General features: G+C 39.0%; 1 non-coding gene across 1 annotated transcript; it reads right to left on the bottom strand.

Moving 5' to 3' along the window:
• Positions 1 to 5,885: 5,885 nt before the first annotated feature.
• Positions 5,886 to 5,992, bottom strand: LOC139903193 (small nucleolar RNA R71). The gene has a single exon (XR_011778034.1). It is a non-coding gene; the product is annotated as a small nucleolar RNA R71 (small nucleolar RNA).
• Positions 5,993 to 10,269: the final 4,277 nt, after the last annotated feature.

Here is a 10,269-nt window from a genome sequence, read left to right as displayed (position 1 = left end):
CACTTAACTTGATCCTCGAATGCTTTTATGACCGTTAGTGTCACTTGACGTTTAGAACGAGCTATGTACTTTGTACACGTTAAACTTTTGTCGTAATTGGAATATTATGACTACGTAAAACTAATTGTTATTTTCTAATGACAATTACTTGGCTTATTGGTTGCTTAATTAAGCTTAGTAATTTACTAATGCACACTAGTTAGTCTTAATGGACTTTTTACCTTAATGGACTTAGACCCATCCTACTCTAGTTAATGGACCATTAAATTAGCCCAACTTTAATGGATTTATGATCCATTAAGATGTAGGACAAAAATCCATTAAGATGAGCCGACATACTAGCATTTTTGTTAGCCATTACTACATATGTTGCATCGAATCCCAACAATAAGCACCACCTTTAGACCACCACCATGCAAAAAGCAAAAACTTGTCCCTTTGTCCCCCCCCCCCCCCCAAGACCTACGGCCTACACACCCCTCCACCCCTATAAATACAAGCCTTATTCTTTCATTTCACACTTGATCTCATTCTCATTTTACACACACTTGCTCTCTAATTTTCTCTCTACTCTTTCTCACACTAAAATTGTAAGTTTTTGAATTTTCTTCTTCTTCTCTTTTTCTTCTTAACCACGACATCATCATCATCATCATCAAAGGATCAAGCTTTTTAGCTTTTTGATCTTGTTACATCTTGTAGATTCAAACTTTGATTTGAAATCTTCAGGAACATGAAAGATTCAAGCTTTTTAGCTTGAAATCTTCATTACTTTGTTGGATCTAAGTTTTGAAGCATAAGATCACTTTATTTTGTTAAAAGATCAAAACTTGTGTTTATGATCTTCATGTAACTTGTAGATCTAGCTTTTTGCTTTAAGGATCTTCAAGAACATTAAAGATCCAAGCTTTCTAGCTTAGGGTTTCATTATTTTGTTTAAGATCTAAGCTTTTTAGTTTATGATCTCATTAGTTTTACTAGATCTTAGCTTTCTAGCTTATGGTCTTATTAATCTTGTAAAGATCCAAGCTTCCTAGCTTAGGGTTTCTTAATACTTAAGATCTAAGTTATTATTGTAGATCTCATTTACTTGGAACCTTTTTATGATATTTATGGTGATAAAAATCAGGTCTTCATCATCTCATATGAAGAAGATGCATAAACTTGTATCAAAAGGACAAAGATTGAAGCTTTATTGTGTTTATACAATAAAGAGACAACCTTGATATTCAAAACTTGTAGAAAGTTAGCTTTTACTTTTAGTTGTGTGTTGATGGTTAAAACTTGGTCATAATGATGCTAAAATATCAAAGAGTTGTACACTTGAGGCTTATACGCATCAAGGATGAGAACCGTGATAAGCATTAAGCACCAAGAAACCCATCGGAGCACTTGTTTCTGTTTTTCGGGGTCTGATCAGACTCCTGGGACTTCTAGAAAGTATATTTTCAGATATATCGGTTAAAGTAGATGACTTTTTGTTTAAGACTCACCTAAATTTAATATACGGTTTAGGATTTATAGCCTTCCGAAAATCACTACGCCTTCGTAACAACTTGCTGAAATTTCTGACCTACTCACGCTTGAACCGTCGCAATGGTCAAACGACATCGAGTTAGGATCTGAAAATTGGATAGCGGTAAGAGGACTCACAAACGGAGCCTTGGCCACTTGCCACGTGTCATTTAAGTTTGTATAGAGGTCGTAGCAGAAATCCGAAGTCAGCCCTTTGTTTCGATCTCTATTCTTGTTGAAAACTTACTTTATCTTTTACGAATGATGATGATGATGATGATGATACTTAAGACTTAACTTATTTACTTTTAAACTTTAGGGGAACAATTTACTGACTTAGTAACCATTGACTTAGGTTGAGGACCTTTTGAATCGACCAACTTACTTGTTTGAACCGACTTACTACTTGCTTACATTTTCGTATCGATTTTACCGCACATTCACTGTGAGTTATAGCTCCCTTTTTACTTATACTATTTTTGGGACTGAGAATACATGCGCTTTTTATGTTTTACATACTAGACTCGAGTACTTAAACTTATATATGTGTGGGTGATATAGCGGCACAAAGATTCCCCTTAGCACGGTAATGTTTTGTCATTGGTTTTTGAACCGGTGAACGCGAATCTTAGATATGGATCCATAGGGTTTGACATCCCCACTCGGGCTAGTTACACTAGTATTTAACGGGTGTTTAATACTTCGAGAACATACGTACTCGCCAAGTGTACTTTTAGGGGGTGATATATTACTTGTTAAGTTAGTTACCGGGTGCCCACGGATAAGCATATACTTTATCATACGGATTTGAGATTCTGTTTTGAATATGAAATCTCGTGGTCTACATTACATTGCTGATTACAAACAAACTATAGCTCACCAACATTCGTGTTGACATTTTAAAGCATGTATTTCTCAGGTGCTTAGACGTTGTTGCTTCCGCTGTTAGACTTTCTGTTATAGACACGCTGTGTTAGACTTCCGCTGCATTGTTTAGAGATGTCTTAATCATGGAACTTTTACTTTGCATTCACAACTTATGTTACATTTGAACAATGGTTTTGTAATGACCTTTGTGTCACGTACTTATGTTAAATACTTTCTATTCGTAGAAGCACGTTATCCTTGTAAAACATTTGACGTTGGTAAGATGTCATCTTTTGTAAAACATTCGACGTTGGTAAAGACGTCATCTTTTCTAAAGCATTTGACGTTGGTAAAAAAACGTTACCTTTTCATGAATGCAAAACTTGTTTTAAAACAGCATATAGTGTTGTAACCGTGTAAAGATCCTGTTGTTGATAATCCGTACACGTTGATTTTGTAAGGGGCGTCACACCGTGTGTGTAAGCCATATCTAGACAAGTTTGTTATAGTGTTTATTGACGATATTCTGGTATACTCCAAGAACGAGGAAGAACATGAGCAACATCTCCGTTTGTTACTAGATGTTATCGGCTAAAAAGCCACGTTTTCACCCCGGTATTAAGGCCCAAAAACAAGAAAGATTCGAACTTTGTTGGCAAAATAACCACTTCTTCGGTTAGAATTGAAGAACAAGTAATTACGAAGATGGTGCAAAAAGAGTCAAGAGAATCGGAGCTAAAACGAAGATTCTAGAGCAAAACCGGTGAAAGACAAGAAATCAAGTTATGATCCAGGGAATCAGCAAGCCAAACAGCTTGCCAAACAGTTTGCCAAACGGGCTGCCAAACGGCCTGCCAGTGTGGCAAACGACCTGCCAAACGCCCAGATCAAAGGGCCTCGTTAAACGGCTTGCCTTAGCAAACAGGCCCTAAAAACGGCTTGCCAAACGGCCTGCCAAATGGCCTGCCAGCTGTTTGTAGGCAAATTTTGTGCTTATTTAAAGGGTCTTTGTCATTCATTCCAACACACACTTCAATTCACTTCTTTCTCTCTCTTGTACAATATTAGTCATACTCTCAAGGACTTCGACTCCGTGCGGGAAACCTAGTACTCGGAGAAGAATGCCGAAGATTGTATTAGGAGTGGTCTGGAGTCTTGAAGTTGTCACTTTTGTATTCGGAACTCGTTTAATCTACTAGTACTTCTATCCCTTATCTTTATATAATTCTTCTATCATTATGATCTATGATATTGTTGCCATGATTAGCGAGTAGTTATCTTTAGTGTACGCTATGATGTAAGCAGTTATAATGCCGAAATAATGTTATGGTTTGTGTATGCTGTTGAAATACTTTCTGATTATGCTTTAAACTCAATCGCTTTTCCAACTAATAGAACGTAGTTATTGGCTCTGTTATTGGGAAGTCGCGAACCCCAATTCAGAGTACACTATTTGTGTCATCCTTTGGTAAGAAAAGTCTATCGGATACAATGTAAGATTGACTGAGGCACACCAGTTGTAGTAAGTCTATCAAGCTTTGGATTCCGACTGAGGACTCTTTCGTAGTGAAACATCTGACTAGACCCTTAGTATATTGTCGGTCCCAAACCATGTTAGTGTAGTCACCAAGCATATAAACTTCGTACGTGCATGCTGAAGCACAGCGGTCATTGTAAGCTGTACCTCTGCTAAGTAAGGCCATGGAACCCGGTCAGTGTTGATTAGTACACTGCACCATAACGCGGTCTCATGCATTGCACCCCGCTTGAGGGATTCTTAGTTAATTAAGGAACTATTTGTTTAGACACATAAAGGATTGGACCGTTAGGATAACCAAACGTGTTCATGGAAGTCAGCTTGACTTGGCCATGGTGTTCTTTATGGTTGAACTCTTTTTAAGGGCCTAACTATCTTTCAAAACCAATCATTAACGAAAGCATTAAAACACATCACGTCTCTCGGGTATGGTAAACCATGTATTCTATTATGCTTAATAAAGTTTAGACCATTGTGGAATGTTAACACGTCACTGAACTGAGTCGCTCAATTGGATGAGCCGTCTGAATGTGTATGCCTGTAGTCAGACTGAACGGGTGTCGGGGGTAAGGGACGTTGCTGTCTATTCAGAATCTTCAAGCCTAATGCAGTATCCAGTGACATGTCTTATGATAGGGGCGTTTAGGACCAGTGTAATGAATACATGGCCTCTGCCTATTCATGAGTCAGCATTCCATAATCTCGGCAGAATAACTGATGAAATCATAGTATGCAGTCATTTTAACCTTATCTGAATTACGAATTTTATCGCATTTACTTTATCTGTCTTAAAAATTAGAAAATCCCAAAATTAAGTAACCACTATTCCTTCATAACTATCTTAGGCTTAAATATAGGTTTGATTATACTGATATCTCAAAAATACGACTCTAGGTCATACTTCCCTTACTCATACTAAGGAGTAGTATGATTTAGGCCCTGCTAAATATAAATTTAAAACAGTACCCACCCCCTTGGTGGTTGATTCTGGCATTCTGCGGCCCGACAACACCGCACAAATAAAACCGTCAGTTTCGGCTGTATCAAGGGGGAGTATAGTTTTTGGCTCCGCTGTCGGGGAACTGGTATCAGACAATACTGCTCTCTATTAAACTTATTCACAAGCATTTAGTGGTGTCTAAGAAAGACAATTATACACGGACTTGGTTGTTGGATTTTTCGAACAGTCTCCAATTATACTAGGACCAAAAGGATCCTGCCTCTCCGTAGTCGGCTTGGACACTAGGTTTTTTGAATAGTTCATGCGGAGCTCTATTATGGAAATACCAGGGAATCAGTAGCCAGAACTAAAAAACATATTCAACCATAGGATATGTTGGTTAGTTAAATTAGATTACCTTAAATTAGATTACCTTAGACTAAGACTACCTTAGATTAGATTACTTTAGACTAGTTTAGACTACCTTAGATTACTTTAGAAGTTTAGTTTATTTGCTAAAAATTAAAAACAAAAAGGCATACCCAGTGTATGACCCAAAACCGATCTTGACCAGGGCCGTTGTTATTCGTACCTGATCCAAACGCAATAATCTCTAAAGCACATAAGGAAGCACGAATCGGAAATTGAATGGCGTTACGCGTTACTTTAGTAGAAAATACCAAACCCTCGATTGGAGGTCGAGGAGGACCGATGAGATTTCCAGAGATTCAAGGACACTCGTTCGAGTTAAAACATCACATCATCCAGCTCATCCAGAATAGCTGTCAGTTTCATGGATTACCGATTGACGATCCTAATTCTCATCTTGATAAATTCATATCTCTTTCGAACTCCTACAAACAGCCAGGGATAGGACAAGATATAGTCCGGCTATACTTGTTTCCCTATTCTCTCACTCATCATGCTCAAACTTGGTTCGAAAGATTGGAAAAAGATTCCATCACGTCATGGACGGAGATGGCTACTAAATTTCTAACCAAATATTTCCCTCCGTCTAAACAAACCAAACTAAAGAATGACATCATTAACTTCAAACAAAATTATGATGAATCTCTTTACACTGCATGGGAGCGATTCAAAACCCTGCTGAAGAAATGCCCTAATCACCAGCTAGAACGGTCAACCCAAATCTGTACCTTTTACAATGGTCTTACAGTAAATCATAGGACGATGATCGAGGCAGCAGCTCAAGGGAATCTAATGAACCAAACCGCAGACAAAGCATGGGAATTGCTCGAGAACATGACAATGCATCATCATGACTGGAACAGTGGTGAAACAACTTCATCATCTGCCCCACTCTCTGCACTTAACAATTAAACGGAGGCCATCAAATCTCTCACAGATAAGATGGAATCTCTTGCTAAACAACTCAGAGAATTGAAGACGTAGCCGCAGTAGGTCAACCAAGCTCAGGCTTGTGTTAATTGTACCAACCCGCAACCTACTGAAGAATATCAAGTTGAGTACGAAAACCCTGACGGTTCAGTCTGTTACGTTCAAAACCCAGCTCGTCCACCAAATCCCGAATTCAATCAACAACCTAGGGTTAATCAATTCCATCGAAGCAATCAGCCTTTTCGCTATCGCTATCCACCTTATCCAGCCCAATAATCTCAATTGACCTACGATCAACCACTTCCACTCACTGGTTCACTAGTCTAGGAAAATTCCCCTACCACCCAGATTACAAAAGCACTTAACCCCACTCTCGGAGCTGATGATCAGTTGACTCAGTTCATTCAAGGACAACAACAGCTAAATTAGAGAACTACAGCCAGGAAAGATCAGACGGAGATACTAATGAGAAATTAATTGGCTCTGCTCAAAAGTCTAGAGACGCAGCTCGGACAGTTATCATAACGCCTTGAAACCCGACCGCAGGTAAGGTTACCAAGTAATACTATCCAAAACCCCCACATAGAAGAAGCAAAGCAAATGGATTCCGTAATCCCAAAGGAAGAACCACGGAGAAGGTCAGCTAGGCTCAAGAACATATCGAAATATACTCAGAAGCTGACCCCTGAAACTCCAGTTCGTGTACCCTATCCTGGAAGGCTACAAGAAGAACCATCCAAGCTTGATTCCTTCAAACTTTATGGAAGATTCCTGGACACTATGTCCAAAGTCCCTAACCAGAAGAGATACATCCGAAGGCTTCTCTCTACAAAGGAAAGGATACCAGATTCTAACAAAATTCTACTGAGTGAAGAATGCTCTGCATTACTCAGAAACTCTCTACCACTAAAGCTAGGAGATACGGGCTGATTCGTTTTCCCGTGTTCAATCTACCAATCTGGAACCATTCATGCACTAGCAGATTTAGGAGCAAGTATCAACCTAATCCCCTACTCTCTCTACAAGAGATTACAGTTGGGAGACTTGTCACCAACTAAAATGACAATCCAACTTGCCGACCACACAATTCGATATCCTAAGGGCATAGTTGAGAACGTCTTGGTGAAAGTCGACAAATTCTTGTATCCTACGGATTTCGTAGTAATGGATATCAAGGAAGACCTACACACACCAGTAATGTTAGGAAGACCTTTCATGAATATAGCTAGGACTGTCATTGATGTGTACAATCAAGCCCTGATCTTACGATCACATGGGGAGAGCGTTACCTTCAAAATTGACCGACCAACTGATCTTTCTGGACAGGCATAGATGTTTGCTATTTCCACTAGACGGATCACTTCCGATGACGAGTCTTCACCACCAGCCGATGATATCGAAATGGGTGTCGAATCACAGTCTGTAGACGAACTAGAAATGGAAGAAGAGGATCCCAGCGAAGAAATAGAGGAAGAGGAGGAATCTGGAGAGGAAATGGAAGACGTAAAAGAAACTACGACAATACCCGCTCTGAGCATTAAGCGTCATGAAGAATTAATGAGGCTTGAGATGGAAGATCACAGTTTAATCATTCGCTTCAAGAAGAAGACTGACAAGACTGAGGTTAGGGATATAGAAATTGATCCTGCAAGTATGAAAGTGGAGAATCAGAATACTGAAGAAACCCGTCCATCAGACGCATCCTTAGAAGAACAATATACCGATGATGACGAGGAAGAGTAACAAGAAAACATTCTGAATAACTCGCACTCTCCAACCGAACCAGATCAAGGGGAGCCGGACTCTTCTTCAGATCGGATTCCAGTTATATCCACACACGCAGACATGATAACCTTCATCAATGATACTGATGAATTTGAAGATATTCTCGAAGCCATCCGTAAATCAACAATTGATTTTACGCTACACTTAACGGAACGAATTATGGCTATCCGAGAAGAACACAACCTCTATCTCCAAAGAGAAGACAATGATGTTGAAATCCTAGAAGAACGCATTCAAGACTTTATCAATTCTCTTCACGATCATATCTACCAAGAAGAAAGGCAACGAGAGCACAATTCAGTGGTTCGCACTATTCTTGAGACAAGATTCTGTCGAGATCAGAAGATCATTTACTCTAAGGTTTATAACGCCTTAGCCGGATCTGCACTTCCGTTCTTAGCAAACCAACGAGCACTGCTGACTCTCATCCGAAAGCACATGGATCTCTCCACCGGAAGCCCGACTTATCACTCTGATTTGCAAATGATCGAGCATATTCACAGCTTTTTTGCTCTCTTGGAAAGAGATAACTTCGAAAGCACACCAGACAGACTAGTGATTTACGTAACAATTGATCACCATGCTGATCTGATTATCAAAGAGTTACGAGACACTGTTACAGAGGAAGTAAGGCGCAACAATCCGTTCTCTCATCTTGAACCAGATCGAGTCAACATCGCCAACTATGTTACGAAGTAGATATTATGTATCTTCCACGAATCCACAGATCCTAGTTTCACATTTAAAGCTGGATGTCGGGAAATATACTCAAAGAAGGTGACATTAATGCTCAGATCAGGATTGCTGTTTACTTCTTTTCAGCTTCGTCTTTTAACAAATCTGTGCAAAGCTACAGACTCTTATTGTAGAGATCACCATTCCGAAGACTTCGAAATTCTAAAGATACAGTTTCTAACATTGTTTGAAGACCTCCGAAATCACCACCAGCACTGCCTCTATGATTGATATTCATCGGTCAACTAGCAAAGCCGTGGATCATATTCTCATCGGACTTTAAGACTTATCAAGAGCCAAAAATGGGCACTACTTATCTTTCAGAAGATCTTCAAGAGAAGTACCGGATCTTCTACCACTATTGGTCCAACACTTTCTCAGGATTTACCCACCAAGACTCACATTCCCTCGAGAAGACCAAGATTACAACCATCAGCAACGAATGTTTTCTTTTTAAAGCGTCACTACGGTCAAACCAACGACCTTAAACAAAAGTTCTTCTCGGGAGGCAACCCGTGCAATAAAGTAGAGCAGAAGAATAAAGGATGACAAATGAGCCGATCAATAAAAGATGCAAGGATTGAAAGCCAGCCGCATCTGCTAAGGGTATTTCTTTCTTTTCATTACTAGCTCAAGATTCAAACTATGCCACATCCTATCTTATCACTAAGTGTGGGATTCCAACCCAATTAAAAACACTAGATAAATAATCCTAAATCTTCAACTAAAACTCCTAAGTGTGGGATACACTAGGAACATTGAGGACAATGTTCGTCTAAGTGTGGGATGTTGGTATAATCTTTTTATGCTGTATTAAAATAACCCATTACGAAGATTCCAAGTCCTTAAGCCAAATTTCAAAAAATTTTGCAAAAGAAAGCCTTTTCGAAAAAGAATTTTTGAAAACCTAAAATGTTTGTCAATAAAAGTAAGGCGTAAGTAGGGTGGAAATCTTGTTAGGTTGAACCAAATCTCTAATAGAGCATTGCATGACTAGGCATTATCGACCTAAATTGATTATGGTGAGTCACCCCAAATAAGACCAACATTCATCTTTAATGCTTCACTATTTTCCGTTGAGAGTGCTGATGTCTGTACTCAGAATCAGAACTTGCTTTAGATCTACATTTCCGAGAAGCGAAACGTGATTCGGTTATAATCAGAAGAGCTAGCCATTTGTCAAAAATAAGCCTTCCGCACCTCCACTACTTCTACTCCACCACCACACCCACATCATTTTTACTATTACTCGAAAAATCCAGAAAACGAGATTCCTTCCGAAAACCCGATGTTATAAACCTCTCAAGTATCATGGCAAAGGTCTTGAAAAAGTTTGACGGCAAAAGGTTTCTCGAGATGAAATCTCAAAAAAAAAAAAAAAAAAAATATTTCAAAGTTCAGAAAAAAGGAGCAGAACTTAATAAGAGAAATGCCGAAGAAAACTTGACCAAAAATGATTATCAAATGAAGAAAAGTTCAAAAGTGCTTCTCAAACACTTCAGCACTCCTATCTATCCAAATAAAAGTCTGT

This window comes from Rutidosis leptorrhynchoides, chromosome 3 (genome assembly GCF_046630445.1).
Source record: "Rutidosis leptorrhynchoides isolate AG116_Rl617_1_P2 chromosome 3, CSIRO_AGI_Rlap_v1, whole genome shotgun sequence".
Taxonomy (NCBI): Eukaryota; Viridiplantae; Streptophyta; class Magnoliopsida; order Asterales; family Asteraceae; genus Rutidosis; species Rutidosis leptorrhynchoides.
Note: the sequence above shows the minus strand (reverse complement) of the source record. Positions and strands in the feature narration are given on the sequence as shown.